At 48.5% G+C, this 15,289-nt stretch overlaps 1 protein-coding gene across 2 annotated transcripts in view; it reads left to right on the top strand.

Annotated features, from left to right (window-relative positions):
• LOC144140195 (phosphatidylcholine:ceramide cholinephosphotransferase 2-like) overlaps positions 1–15,289 on the top strand; it is a 301,789-nt gene that overhangs the window by 122,955 nt on the left and 163,545 nt on the right. The window contains exons 1-2 of one of the 2 annotated variants that reach the window (XM_077672288.1): positions 1,861–2,058; positions 6,125–6,212. The gene's annotated coding sequence lies outside the window, so the exon portion shown is untranslated. Of the gene's footprint in view, positions 1–1,860; positions 2,059–6,124; positions 6,213–15,289 lie in introns of those variants that run through there. The other variant, XM_077672287.1, reaches the window with a different exon arrangement.

Here is a 15,289-nt window from a genome sequence, read left to right as displayed (position 1 = left end):
TTGAGAACCATATCTTAACGGGCTTCGTGTTTGCTCGAGCGAAAGTAATCCTTGTTCACTATTACCCTCATCCGTACGACCAATAGAAAACAGGAGATAGTGTACGTAGTAAGCTGGTCGAGTTGGCTAGGAGCGGTAACTATTCCCCTGTCTGTATCAGTGGCGGTGGACGCGTGCAGACAGGTTCAACAATAAACTGAAATCGTTTGACGTGCGACGTAATTGAGCACGCTGGGATTCGCGAGCACAGCGGATAACATGAGGTCAAGACGACGCGCAGCTTCGCTTGCTCTGGGAACAGCTTCGGGCAGCTGTGTACTCTCCAGCTTTGTCGCCTTCACATTCTCGCAGAAGCTACGCCGGGAAAAGATACAGGCAATACTTTACGGACACGACGAGGGGAAGAATGAGCGTGGCAGCCTGATTGGGGTGCCGCACTCGCCGAAAGTGCGTCTTTTGGGCGCGTGTAGCGCCAGAGGGCTCAGGGCGAAGTCACGAACTGTCAGCGGCTTCAACGCCGCTCTGGGACCCGATTTCCACGTCTGCATGCGCTCGACGATTAACTTCGTTCAGTAGCGTGCTTTGCTGTATTACAGCGGAGCTGTGTACGTCATCCTTCTGGTCATCCTTCTTCAGAGAGTGGAAGGGCACTTATTTTCTTTTCTTGGCCTTTTAAAGGCTGAAGCCTTGAACGGTAATTTGGCAAAATTTCTCTTTAGTTTGTGTTTTGAGGTTTTTTTTAAGCCACCCGAAAGACATGCGTTCGTGAGACGTCCGTCCGCGGAAGTCGTGTCCGTCAACTATCCACCCACCGCGTGGAGCTCGTGTTGGGTGCATAGCGTGGTAATTGAAGATAATGCTCATAATAAAAAAAGGCATTTAAAGCGCAAAGCGGAGTTGAAGGAAAGCGCTTGCCTCAATTATGGCCTATGTTAGGTTTTCTTTCTGAATACGGGGGTTGATACCACGTGACAGCGGTGACACGGGCCCACACTCACCTTGTAAGCGCTTTATATGTGTAGTGTGACGTGTTTCATTTTTTTTTTTGCTTTCTTAATGACACGAAGTTTAAATGTACGGAATTGTTTGGCAAGCTTACCTACTGCTTCAAGGCGGGCGGGGCTTCCTTCAGTACCACGCATTTATCACACAAAGAGACCGAGGCGGCTATGAAGCGTCCTTCGAAACGACCTGCTTGATAATAGCCATCGCAGCCATCGCTTCACATCTGTTTGTGAGGCGCCGCATACCGTTAGTCACTGCTCAGTTTTTTATGGTTTCTTGAGCTCTGCCACCCAGCAGCCCTGGTTCTGTGATCGGCCAATACAAAACAGAGTCAAGATCGAGGTGTTCCTTGCCATCTGTCTTGTAAAGCGTATTGCTGAAGCACATTGTGCCGAGAACTTATGTGCCTCCAAGTGCGTCGTAAGACAGCCGATGGAATCGGCTATCCCAGCCGGGTAATTTGCTCCTCAAGAAATCAACCCCAAAAGTCTACCGACGTAGATGACAACACAAATTTCCTGAAACGAGTCGACCGAGTGGCAGCGAAGCGCGGTAAGTCTTCGATGAGTAGGAGGAGAAGGCCCCCACGGCGGCTTTTGTTTAAAACGTTCCCCGTTGGAGTTGCTCCTGGCCTGACTGTCGGAACAAAGCATGCGCGCAGAAGGGCCCTCCGCAACGGCGTTGAGACGGCCACGTCAGTTTCGAAAGGAGGGAAGCCGTTCGCTCGTACACTACCCTTTATTAGGCGTGAGTCACGTTCGCGAGAAACAGCCAGGAGACAAATGGGCTCGCCTTTTTTGCTTGTTTCTGGGCAAGGAAGCAGCAGCAGCACCTGTGGCAGCTGTAACCTGGCCATTCGTGCGGCTACTGCCTGCTGCAGCCGGTGTCGGCCGATGTGCGTACGGCTTACTTATCGTTGTAGCAGGTTGTACGCTCTCGGCGCACAGATTCGGCGAACTGCGTGGCAGCGGTGTGTTTGTGGAAGGTCTTTTTTATTTTTATTTTTTCATTCTGGCCTTTTCATTTCTAGTCCACGCGTTCGGGCATCGACCGGTGAGTGGTTTTCATCACTGCAAGACCTGTCTATGCCTGCGCTCATCGATTAGCTCAGCAATCCAAATTCTTGACAACTCCGCATGGCTCTGGCCAGAAATTGATTGGTCTGGGCTTCAGTGACGTGGAAAATATTCCCATACTGCATCCGTATAACTGAAAGTGTGGTTAGAGCGGCGTGTACACGTAAAACGTGGTAGGAGTTACCTGAGCCATAAGAATTTTTTATGTGGTGTCGACAGGCAGGGCGGTTCGTTGCCCTCTTTGCCCGTTAGTCGTGTAGATAAATTAAGGGCGGGTGTCGACGGGGAGCAGTGTATCGTTGTGCGTTTCACTGCCCGTTTGGCTCACATCATACGGGTCCGCGTTCTCTTGTTCCCCGGCTTGCAATGCTCACTCGGATTTATGAGAATTTCAGTGCGTATGTTCCGTACCATAATGCTCACTTGCCCGGTGTCACTGCGGGGTTGTTGCTTTCTGGTCGAAAACGTCAACTAATCGCGTCCTCAAATAAATTTAAACTTCGTGTGGGCTCTTACCAACGAAAGGAACCACTAAGCGAGAGTGGTCGGTTCGATTAAAAAAAAAAAAAAACTCCAAGGTCGATCTGTTGCACATCCTTTGTTGGTGCGTAAGCATGAATATGCCCATCTGTACGAGAGGTTGCAACGACACGTGAGCCACGCGGCGTCGTGCACGCACATACACCACGGCTTACAAGATCAGCTCCGTCGGCACGCCGTTTCTAATCGCGGGGGCCGCGCGCATGCGCACGAACACGCACGCATCACGACGGCTTCGCAGTCAAAGTTTATTGACCATATTCAAAGCATATGTCCCTTTAACGTGGGTGAGTTCGCTGATAGAGCGGTTAAACATATTTAATAAGCAGCGTAGTTAAAGCAGGTCAGTCGTTTTGTGCGGTTCGTATATTGTGTAGTTATTTTGTTTTTAATTATTTTCTTGCTGCAGAAGCGTATCTCCACTTTTGAATTTACAGCACGAATTGTGCATTATCTCTAGCAGGGGTGGCCATAGGTTGAACGATACAAATAAATAGGGAAATTCGCTTGACTGCCCGGGCTGAAAAAAAAAAAAAAATTCAAGAGGTTGTATTATGGAAATTTGGACAATAAGTAACGTTTGATGTCGCTTATGGTGGAAAACTCGCACTCAGGTGGTATCGCTCGTCTTCTATGAGAAGAAACAAGATAAACCGTGCATTTCACACGCCTGGCTATTAACTTGAAGGCTTGCCGGCGGGAACAACGGGAGGATTACGCAATGTAGGGCGCAACTTGCATTCGCTGCCCGAGGAGCCCGCCTCCCCAGGGACGGTCAAGTGGGAGAGGGGATGACAGGGATATAGACAGGAGATATAGAGGAGAGGAGGGAATAAAACTAAGATAAAAAGAGACCTCCCCCCACAAGCACACACGCACGCACACACGCACGCAAAAGAGGAGTTAAAAAAGCGATCTAGTCAAGCGACGCGTTCTCATAACTTTGCGCCAGCCGGCATGCTGTCTCCGACAATGCAGACTGAAGCAGATGCATTGCGTGCTTTTCGAACACGAAAGAAGGTTGCGAAACATCTCTTGGACGTTTTATCACGCGGACTACGCACGACACATCCTGTGGTACCATCGCCTCCGCCACGATAGCGCAGGAAAGGAGTCTTTTTTTTTTTTTTTTTTTTTTTTTGCCAGTTTGCTGTTGTCTCATTTCACTCATGCCTCAACACCACCTCGCCTTGCGTTTTTTTTTCTCATTAGTCGTTCATGGTTACTGGTGCAGAGGCGGGTGACAAGCGTTGCCAGTATTCTTCAGTTCCATCAGAAAACATTCATCCATCCTACTTCAGTGGATATTATTATGTTGGGGCATTGATGATGATCATAATGATGATGATGGTGACAGTATTTATAGGTAGATGGAGGGCCTCTAGGCCGTTAGGGCGAAAGAGGGAGGGGGAGCGATTATCCTTTGGGGAAATCGGGTGTGTCAAAGAACGGAAGCGCTAAGACAACTACGACATGCGAGTAGATGCACGCAAGGCGCTATTGTGCGTGGCTACTCGCTTGTCCTTGTTGTCTTAACGCTTCCATTCTTTTCCATGTCCTACCAAGACCAAACCAGCACTCAGGTGGGTCAGTTGAAGAAGTGACGCAGCTCACTCTCGACATACGGGGGCCCAGCAAAAGAGGACATACCCTGTCTTACACGACGCGATCGTACCAAGTCACTCGTAATAGCATTGTGGCGCTCCCTCTCAACCCCCACCCCGGCACTTCACTGTAAAATCCGCCTTACGATGGCCCTGTGGGGCGTTAAAACGCAGGTTTTGTTTCTTGCTAAGGTATAAAAGGAAATTTCGTAGCTGAAATCAATTTGCATTATTACAGCTGAAGACAATCGAAGTCTGAACAAAATGGTACAGAAATTGTGAGAATTGTTTACTAATGCGTAATCTAGCTTTCCATATTCTCTGTTATGCGTCGATTTCCTTTAAAGTCGGCTTCGCTAACCTGCACAGGTGACTTGGTGGGAAGAAATCGTACCTGAGCACGTAAAGTCTCATTTTTTCTATGGAGTGCGCATCACTACTATACTAGATGCATTGCTAGCGTATCGTGTCACTCTTTTTTTTAATTGTTCCTTATCAATTCTGCAGCTACCAATCACCTACTTTTACACCATTACAACGATTGCATGTGTCAATTTCAACCATTATGCGTTTATTTGGCAGTCATAAGACGTCGCGCAAATTCGGGTCGCAGACAGATTTTCCGGAGTACTTAGCAAACAAAGCCTCGACAGGAAAACGTTTTGGGCATAGTCAGTTCCTTGCTTTAAGCGATCTCCTCTTTCAGGCAGAGTACGTGCACAGCCACGTGCCGGCGCCTTTTCCCCTCTTTTTGGCTAAATTTTCTGGTTTGTTTTCGAGCATCGAAAGCTCCGTCTTTCCGGAGCAAAGTCTAAATTGCGCTGTACAAAATTAAAAAAGAGAGGAAGGAAGAATAAAGGAAGTGCCTTTTGTTTTCTGTGATTTGGGCGCTCGTTGAATAGTCGCGGCTATATGCGGTCGAAACCAGTAGTGGGCCATCGGAGCGCATGTCCTCGTATAGCCCCACTTTGCGCCGCAAAGTCCGCCGTTCTCGCTCTTGGCGACCGAGTCGTTTCCGCGCCCCGAGAGCCAATCAAGTGGGAAGTGACCCGCCCATTAATGGCCGCCGGGAGCCCCAAGGGCAGGCCTCGCCCGCGCCGTCAGAGCCCGGGTTCTAATGACGTCACGTTGGCCGCCGCTAAGGAGCCTCCGTCGGTGTCGTCGTCGATTCATTCGCGGTTGTGTACGGAGCAGATGCCACGCCGCTCAGGCGAGGCAACTCGCGCCCACTCTGCCGCCGTCGCTGCCCCGCGTGCTCTCCGGTCGTCGTACGTGTGCGAGCCCCGACCCCGGGATTTGCCATACGGTCCACGGACATCCTACCTCTTAGTTGTCACCTCGGGTTGTTGTGCTTTTTTATTGCCGTTCCTAAGCGGCAAGCCACGTGCATTTTCTCTTTCATCGGTCTGCAGGTTAAGCTGGTTCCCTCGGCGTGTCATTGTCCTGTTGCTCGAACCGCGTGTTACGCATGAAAAGAGAGTTCAGCCGCATCTCTTGATTTTCACGGCGAAGCTGGTCTTAAACTGTTTCGAATTTCGGGAAATCCGAGCCACGATTTTTCTTGCTGTGCGTCCGTTGTGTAAATGAGATAAAAATAAAAAAAAATGTTGTGCTTATATTCTAGCAGCAGTTTCTGCTATTCTGGGTGCGCTTCTCAGCACCTGCCTAGTGCATGCGAAATTAGTTACGTTTGCCGTAGGGCTGCCCCACGTACGGTATTTAGTTTTAGCTACTCACCATTCTATGGTACTGCGAACAAGGCAGCCCTCAAAGTATTTTAACCTTCGGTTGTTGACTACAGTTATCTAGGCTTTTCACCGCCCTGCCGTTGACTGTACGTGTTGGGAGATTTCAGTTGTCGTTGCCCCTAGTGACGTCCTCCTTGTTCTGTATTTGCAGTGGTCAGCGATGGACGTCTTCGAGAGTCGCCTTGTGGGACATCGCCGCCGCCACTGAAGTGCACGCCGGCAGCCGAACGTTGAACTGAGTGAGTGCCGGGCATTCCTCTGGACGCGAGCCCCAGATGCACGTGGGAACCCCTCTAGATCGTGCCTGCCGGAGTCTAAGAAACCGAGGGCCGTTATCTGACAAGCCTCGCAATTCGCTGGGCCTGATGTGTCGTCTCTTAGTTGCCTGACTATCTGGCCTGCCAGCTTACGTATACCGACTCTGCCGATTTAACGTTTCTCCCCACTTATTCCACGTCTGCTTAATTACATTTTATTACGTTTATCCAAGCAGAAGAGTTATCCGTGCGTTCATTGTTTCTCCGTTCGTAGCTTTGTGGGGCAGTCGGACAGCTACTGTGATAGGGATGACAGCCATGTGAACAACTTATAGACTTCTGGCCGCGATACCTTGAGGGTCAAGAGTTTGCGTCAAGTGCCAGTAGCCGAAGAATGATTTTAATTCCGGTTTGTTCTTACTATCCTTATTCGAATATTGTGCTCATGTTGTGCTTCTTCGCATATAACTGAATCCGGTATTTTTCCGAGATAGGGGCGGAGGATAAACAACTTGCTAGAACTGATGGTGTCGGTTATAATAATAGCGTCTTTTCTAATTTTACCAAAACGGGCTGTTTTGACATCGATAAATTTACCTACCACACACGGAATACGTGACACTTCTAGGAAAGGTTCCCGTGGGTTTCTCCGAAGTTGCGTTTAGAGACCACCGACAAGTGCGCGACGTCAGTGCATGGAAATATATCGATGTTCTGTCTCAGTTGAGCAATGTTAATTGATACTGGTTGTTGTCACGTAGATCGGAGGAGGAATTTCGTACGACCATCAAGCAGTGCCAAGTTAGGAAGCTTAATAAAGTATGCGGGACACAAGTGGCGCCGTGAAAGTACTGGTTACTGCAAACGTTAATATGACTACAAAGAACGTTAGACTTCACCAAGACGCATAAATAGTGTTGTCCGCATTATTTGATGTATGACCAATAAAGAGAAGGATTGGCGCGGTCTTATGGTTATTAGATTTGTAGATGTGCCTCTTTCAAATTTATAATGTACCATATTTTTTGTGGTGTCCATCTTTATAAAAGCAATTTCTTCACAAATGTTCTACAAGCAATCGGTTCTACAAGCATCATTTTCAGAATAACTTATTCTGGCGCTAAATAATCGCACTTTGGGTGAACTGTAGTACTCTGCGGCTCAGATGATGAATTTCAACCTGCGTAACCTTATCATAATTCCGAGAGAGAGCTTTATTTCAAATGCTTTGAGACATTCGGTTTGTCGTAAGCGCCGCAACCGGCCTAAACTGAACGAATACCGTGGGTATTTCTAGAGACTACAAGGGGAATAAGCTTCCAGACACATCGCCGTATTTTATACTGCTCTCCTTCAAATTCTTAAATAGGGGCGTCGGCACCAAGAAGGACAGTTCATATATTATATGATGGCAAATCCACTGCTCTGAGCACCGCCCGCGCTTGAACACACTGGGTTGAACGTTCCTTTGGTACCGGGCCACCGGCATAGGATGTGCACGCGAGAGATGGTCAGGATAAGGGGAATGAAAATACACAGCAAAAATATAGCGCAAGAAATGTCTTGCGGAAGCACCCCTCTGCCCTTTCGTTCCCTGCACTTAGGTGGTCTCTGCGACCGTCCTCCACGAGCCTTTCGACCTTCGGAGTGCTGCGTCGTGTCCTTCCCCTTTGCTTGCATATCCGGCTGTCTTAGCAGTTTTATTTCACTAAATGAACACTTTAATATTTGTCATTCGACTGTAGAAGATAAAAAATCCCCCCCCCCCAAAAAAAAAAAAAATCAGATAAGATCTCTCGACGAGGATGTGTCTGATTTGCACAGCTACCGGCGGAGGCCGACTATCACACACGTTAATCGGTAGAATAGCGCACTGGGGTGAGGGGCTATTATCCGCGTCAGCGTAATGTCAGTTTCAACGTCACCGCGCAAACGCGCGAAAGGCTCGTTTACTGATCACCGTTTTTTCACAAACCAAATCGTTTTCGGTAGGTGCGAGCACAACGGCGTCAACGCCCATCCACGTGCGCGCCAAAGGAGTGGGAGTAGGGTGCCCCGTATCTCATGGGGCACAAAACGGCGTCTTTACGTCTCAGCTCCTCGGGCGCGTCTAGTATCATCCGGTTACCACGGGGGTGTTGCTGCTGGCCTCTGTAGTTTTCACTTTGGCGGAGGCGGTGATCCCTCAGTACCTCGTTAGCTGCCTTCCGTGCGTCCCGAGCCCATGCCACTACGACATGTATGCCGCTTTGGGCCTGAAGCCGTCCTAACACTCTACCCCTACGCCGCTGAGGCCGAGCAGCGTAGCCGTGTTAGCAGTCGCTCAAGATGTTGTCCAGCTCGAACCTCGACGCCCAGATGATCTTGGTTGACCGAGCAGAAAAAAGCCAGGACAGCCCATAGACTTCTGGACTAGGAAGCCACCCCACAATCTAGTTTTGCTCATTAAAGTTTCCTCTCTCTCTCTCTTCTCTCTCGCTCAAGAGTATAGGAGTGTTTCCCGCGAACCAGTAGATGTCGCTAACTCGTAGGTCACGTGGGGCGCGTCTAGGCGGACACTTTTGTCAAACACGCCTGTGCCCATGCACTCATGGCACATATCCATACGGGTTATTGAGGGATATTCACGTGACCAATGTCTTACGAGGAATGTCTGGAGGGCCATTTGCTCCAGGAGCATAACCACATGGTGCACAGCCCGGTTATTGCCTTTTACCAGCAGTTACGCCTTAGTGAAAGTTCGGTCTTCGTGCAACTGTTTAGTTCTGTATAATACCTCTGTCATGCGGGGACTTTCAATCCGGGTTGAAGCGAAACGCGATTGAGGCGAAACGCGATTTTCAAGCGCGCTCAACGCACCGCGCTACACGGCACGTTTCGGTGGTAGTGGTAACACGCATTTATTTTATGTACAAGGGATACAAGGACGCCATGTTACGCTTTGGCGAATTTTGGTGTCTAGGGGAGAGGGATTAGGTAATGGGAGTTGGGGAAAAAGTAGGATAAATCCAATGGTACATCCAATTGGGTGTGGAATTAAAGGAAATGGTGAAGACCAGAGTCCTCGACGAAGTTTCGTAGAGCGACGAGCAGGCGCCGTTCTTCGCTCTGATTGGAACTGCCTGGATAAGGCTCGGTGGGATTGGCAATCCTTCGGTTTTGAAGGCTTGTTCGCGACAGTCGGCAAAACGAGGACAGTCCCACAGGATGTGTGCAATGTCATTATTGGCTGAGCACCGCGAACACTCCGGGTTATCTGGGCTGCCGAATCTTGTGGCGCGAAAGTGTGATCCTGATCGAGAAGTTGCACCGGTTGCACTCACGTACGCCAGATGGCGCTAAAAATGTACTTCGCGGTTGGCGTTTGGTAACTTTGCGCGGTCGTAGTTATACGGAACTATATAAATGTTACTGCACACTTGTTTGGGTGTAGTTAGTTGATACAATTTGTGGCGTTATTTGAAGTTGCAACCTTCAATGCCACTACTAAGCGGGGACGAGAGTATTACCGCTTCCCCCTCATGGCGCTTGGAAACCTCGATCACGCTTGAAAAACCAGGATTGAGGTCGAGCGAGATCGGGCTCGATCGCGATTGAAACTGCCGTGTAGCTGCGCCCGACCCGGATTGAGCTCGATCCGGATCGACTCAATCGCGATTGAAAGTGCCCGTGTGACAGGGGTATAAGTTCGGGTCATACGCTGTATCAGATAAAGCGTTATTTTATTTCCCATTCCCGGGAGAAGCGCTAGAAGTCCTAGCGCTAGAAGTTCTGTGTGGAATCAACGATGTGACCTGTTTGTCCGTATGTAACGCTTGATGTGTCGCACTTTCGCCGCATGTGAAGGTGCTCTTAATAAAAGTCGCTAGGGCCTCCCTACATTGCTACCGGACTCCCTGTATCGCACCTGGAAAGATGTCTACCCTGCAGTGCATCTTTGTATAGTAGTGAAGCCAACTTGAAAGGGTTCTTTGTATAGCTCCCCATAGAAATACATGACGTCTGATGAAGGTATTTAATAAAAGGTGCTTGGCCATCGTAGTTAGAAATCAAGTTTCTTATATTACCCCCTAGAAAAAGTATTCCCAACAGTGCATTTATGCATATTAGTGAAGCCGACTTTGATGGGGCTCGGTGTATAATGCTTCATTGGAATACATGGGGTTTTGCGAAGGTATTTAAAGGGACACTGAAGTGATATGTAAACATTGCGGGATTACTTGCGCAAATTGTAGTCCGAAGTCCCCAGGCCATGTTTCGACCACCCTGGGCGCGTTTACGCGATTTTATTTAGTAGAAAAATTAATTCGAAAATGCTGTCCTCCTCTCTTTACGCTCGCCCATTTTCTGCGGCGTTTTCGTGTGACGTCAGAAGGGGATAAGCTGGCAATTGGCTGCGCTCATTTCCTCCATGGCTGCGCTACTGCACGGCTCCCCGGCCTTCAGACAGAGTCAGTCGGCCCAGCGTTTCGTCCGCCGGCCGCCGACGGGTCGTCGCAATTCGTTCGCTCAGTTGAAACGAAGCCAGGACACGTTTGTGAATGGTAGAATTTGCCTTTCTTTACTTGGTTAGTTTGTACACTGTATCTAGCTCCAAGTCAAGGTCGCTTCACACAAGCGCACATGCGACGCTTCGCTGACTGGTATGCCAGTAGGTTATAAGGCCTCTTGAAGGCGGCAGAAGAGTCAGCGAAGTGAGTATAGGTACTAAGGAAATAAAATCAACTGATATTTTTACCGTACAGCGTAAAACTAGGGTGCGGGAAGCACTTTTTTGCGCTGGGCGAACAAGCACAGCGGTCAGCAGCACGACTACGCATCTGCGAACGCTTTTCCGTCTACGAAATGCAATTGCTAGACGTGAGCTAATGTGGAAACTCGGGCGACGCTTACTGCACGAGCGCAATACAACAAATAGTCACCTAAGCTGCTTGAAATGTCAAAACTGAAGAAAAGTGTAAACTGGTTGTACAATATATACACTATATTACCGACGCCAGCCGAGCCCGCTTTGTGGCCGAGCGGTCTGGGTTGCTAGGTATGCCACCGCAAGTATTTTGCAAGTCACGAGTTCGAATCCCCGCGGGTACGTGCTTTTTTTTTTTTTGTAAGTTAACATTTTCGTTTTCCGCCGATGTTTTCTATTCTGAGTTGACCTTTTTTTGGGCCGCAATTTTCATTGCTCCACGAACTAGTTCACAAAACGCGCGCAGGCTGGCACTGGCGCTGGCGAGTTCTAGTTGGCGTGCTGTTGCCATAAGCACCGACTGCTTGCAGGCAGTGGGCACAGGCCAGAATGAACAGACCCTTGGCCTGGTGCGAACACGCTTTTTACGACACAGGCATGAGGGAGGCAAGCTCCAAATATGGGGGAAAAGCGCATGACATTTGGGCGTCTGCGGGTACGCGGAGGGCGTTCATGCACTGCGTAGGTTTCGGCTAGTGAATGCTACGATTCCAATCCGTCCTAGGAGGCTTATCTTTATGCATTTTTACAGCTGACAACATTGCAGAAGCGCGGTACGATGATTACTGAGTTATTGAGAATGCCCATCCAACAACGCCAACGGTTGTGTTTTACAGAACCGAAACCGAAACCGAAACTTGTTTGGTTGCTCACCTTGGGCATCGTCCAATCACGGTGCCCGCTCCTCCTAACGTCACAGCTTTAGTTGGTGCGGCCGCCGCAAACCGCGCATGGTAGTTTTTCTTCTTTCGCGCTTTGTAAAATAATTACCGATTTGTCAACCGAATAAACGATGAAAAGTGTGCTAATTTGAGCCAGTCTACGCAGTGCAAGCAAAAACGGGAGCTTGACAAATTCACTTCAGTGTCCCTTTAAAGGGGTCATGCAGATAAAACACTTTGGCTCATTCGAAAGAGTTCCTCGCTAGAATCATACTGACACCACTTTTAAAGTAAGCTTCGCTGGAATAAGCTATTTCATTAGGGAAAAAAAGGGAATAGTCATGCGACTAACTAGCTCATTTCACGCACTAGCTGAGGCTGGAATAAGCTATTTCTTTAGGGAAAAAAGGGAATAGTCATGCGACTAACTAGCTCATTTCACGATTGGCTGAGGCTGGAAAAAGCAAACTCAAGTTAGGCAGGGCTTGCAGGCTTGCAATACGAGCTTTTTCCGCTTAAATATAATGCATATTCATTTTATAGCTGTAAGGATGGTGGCGTAAACAATGGAAGTTACGAAAGTACACGTAAGCATAGAAGTACCAGTGCGTACTGCTGTTGGTACTGCGCGCACAATGCTTGTTATACCTGCATAGCAGTCCGGTGCTTTGGGGTCGTCTCGCACGACGCTGGCCGATTGGCGAAAGCGACATTGTCTTACGGGACCCTGTTTGTCGAGCATACCCATGCTTCACAAAACTATTACTACGCACGTTAACAAGAACAAGCCAGGTGCAAATGCGGTCCTGCGGAGTATGGTGGCGCCATCTAAATGGACTAACGGTAAACAAGGCGTTGGGCAGTCCGCTTCAGACCAAACAGCGCACAAACGTTCGCTTGAAGACCCAACCCGGAGCCCTCCTCTACGGCGCGACTCATCGCCTATGTAGCGTCAGCGCATTAAACCTCATAAATTCGAATCAATCACTTAAAGACCTGCCCTGGTTACGTTATCTCAGTCTTCACGAAACACATGATTTGGCGAGAGAATAAAAAATTTAACGTAAATTGTTTCATTTGTGAGTGAATAAACCATGGTTTGCTGCCGCTGGAGGCACTATAAAACACCAAATCTTTCGAATCAACAAACTTTATTTTGTCTGCATGACCCCTTTGAGATAAGGCCCTAGATGCTTCATATATTCCTGTAAGCCGTCTTTTACTTCTCCATAAAATGTCTTCCCAGCAAGTCTTTCGTGTATATTATAGTGAAGCCAGCTTTACAAGGGCTCGTTATGCAGTGTTTCGTAGGCATACGTGGGCTCTTATTAGTATGTAATAAAAGGCCCTAGGGCCTTCCTACTTTGGCATCAGACTATTACATTGCCCATACAAACTATTGTTTCCAGCAATGCATATATGTGTAGCAGTGAAGGTAACTTTAAAGCTGCTCGGTGTGTTACAGAGCGGCTTTAAAGTTTACTCGACCATTCCTACTTTGGAGTTTCTGTGAGTTTTTTTTTATCTTCAAGACATGCTGTATGGAATATCGACCTCGGGGAATCATAATTACCGCATAGCCTTAGGCCGACAACAGTCGCATGTTGGTCGTATCACTTTTGAAGGGTCGATTGTGAATTTGTTTTAAAACCGTTTTCGTTTGCATAACTTGAACGCTATCGAAATCCTTTATAGTAACCCTTTAGAGGGCTTGATAACTAAGATTAAGTTCAGAAGCATCCTGCGGAGCCCGAGCGTGCGTTTGACCAGGATGAACGGAGTTAGACCGGGTCGAGAAAGGGGAAGAGTTTCAGAGAAAGTATTGCTGGGAACGTTGAAACATGCAGTCTCCCTACTGTGTCGGTTCGCCCTTATTGTGCTTTTACACAAAGACCTTGAGATGACGCGGCCGACTGAAAGAGAGAAATAAGCGGAAGGGACCGGTGTTCTGGAAAAAATGCGCAGTAGCAGATGCTAAAAGTTGGAACGGCATAATATCGAAAATTGGTTTCGTTTCGGAGGCAGTTGCAGCCGACGTGTTTCGCTCCAGGGGCTCGTCCGAGAACAGAGGCGGCGGAAGTGAATGTGACTAAAAATAGCATTGCAGTATAAGCGAAGGAATTGATCGCGAGGAACTAGAAAAACAATATGTGGACCGAGTGCGGCAGTCATTTCGGACAGCGGCTGTGCGTGCGAGAGAACGCCGATACGCCCCCGGACCACTCTTCAAATAAGTCCCCGCAGGTAGGAAGCGGTTTGTTCGCCACTGCCTCGCCGGGATAGTTTTGTGGGGTCTTCGCGCCCGTTTTCTTCGCTTCGTGAAATCATTTTCCTTCCACACGCGGCCCGGCTTCCAAGAAAAGGGTTGTTAGGGTTTGTTAGCTTTCACCGGGTGCCGCGCGAATATTGGGAAAGAGCCAATTTTGTGTTCTTGTGTCAGCAACTCGTTCGGTGCTCCAATATTTGCCTAGGATCGCATTTCGGCGTATGTTTGTATGTTTTGTGCAGCAACCCGTTCGAGGAGACCTTGTTTGTATGTTTAACCTGGCTGCCCTCACAAACGGGCAATAACGATGTTGCCTGTGGCAAAAGGGGCACGTGACGGGCGTGTTCCGAATGCTCGCCGTCTCGGGTGAGCGTCGATCGCGTTCCAGAGTGTGTCGCAATGTCCGTCAAGTTACTTTGCTGGGAGCCGGCTAAGCTGTTTGCCGTTGAATGCGGCATTCGGTGTCGTACGTCGTAGACGCGATTTCAACGCGAGATGTCTACGCAAACGGAACCGCGGTGGCATACAGTCAGTTGTAGTAAGAGAAACTGCTAATAATGTTTAAGGCATGGAATGAGTCCTTTTAATGGTCATTTTCCGTTTATAAGTTCCAGTGTGTACTAATTTTACACTCACTTGGGCTACCTAAACGAAAAACTCTATCACTCGAATCAACCGCTTGTCACCCGACCACCGACAAGGAAGAACTCACTGCGTGCCCACACTTCTCGCACCGCAACCTTCTCTTTCTACCAGATCTTCTATAACGCCGTAAGTTCGCCCAGCTCCGTCGCATTTCTACGAAACTAGCTCTAACATTTCTCTTTCGGCCACCCGAATACACTTATACACTTTTACTCTTTTTATTTAAAGGGACAGACAACCGATTTCTGTCGAGTACATTTTCTCTATCCCGCATGAAATGGCGCCGTCACTTATAACACCTGAACCCGAAACGAGTTTGCTGATAGCGCCCTAGAACGTTTGGAATCGTAATTTTTAAATCTTCGATTTATACGCGGCCCGCCGAAAGGAATGCTTGCAACCATGGCACTGAGCCGTGCGTCAACATACTTCACGTATGTTGACACGCGGGAGATGAAAAGGGGTATTTAAAAACTTGTCCCTGGCTGAAACACCAAGACTGTGCAACCTTTCCTATTCC

Source organism: Haemaphysalis longicornis, unplaced genomic scaffold (genome assembly GCF_048455015.1).
Source record: "Haemaphysalis longicornis isolate Haplotype H1 unplaced genomic scaffold, Haemaphysalis longicornis Haplotype H1 scaffold_1, whole genome shotgun sequence".
In the NCBI taxonomy this organism is placed as follows: Eukaryota; Metazoa; Arthropoda; class Arachnida; order Ixodida; family Ixodidae; genus Haemaphysalis; species Haemaphysalis longicornis.
The sequence above is the reverse complement of the archived record's forward strand: the minus strand, read 5'-3'. Positions and strand labels throughout refer to the sequence as shown.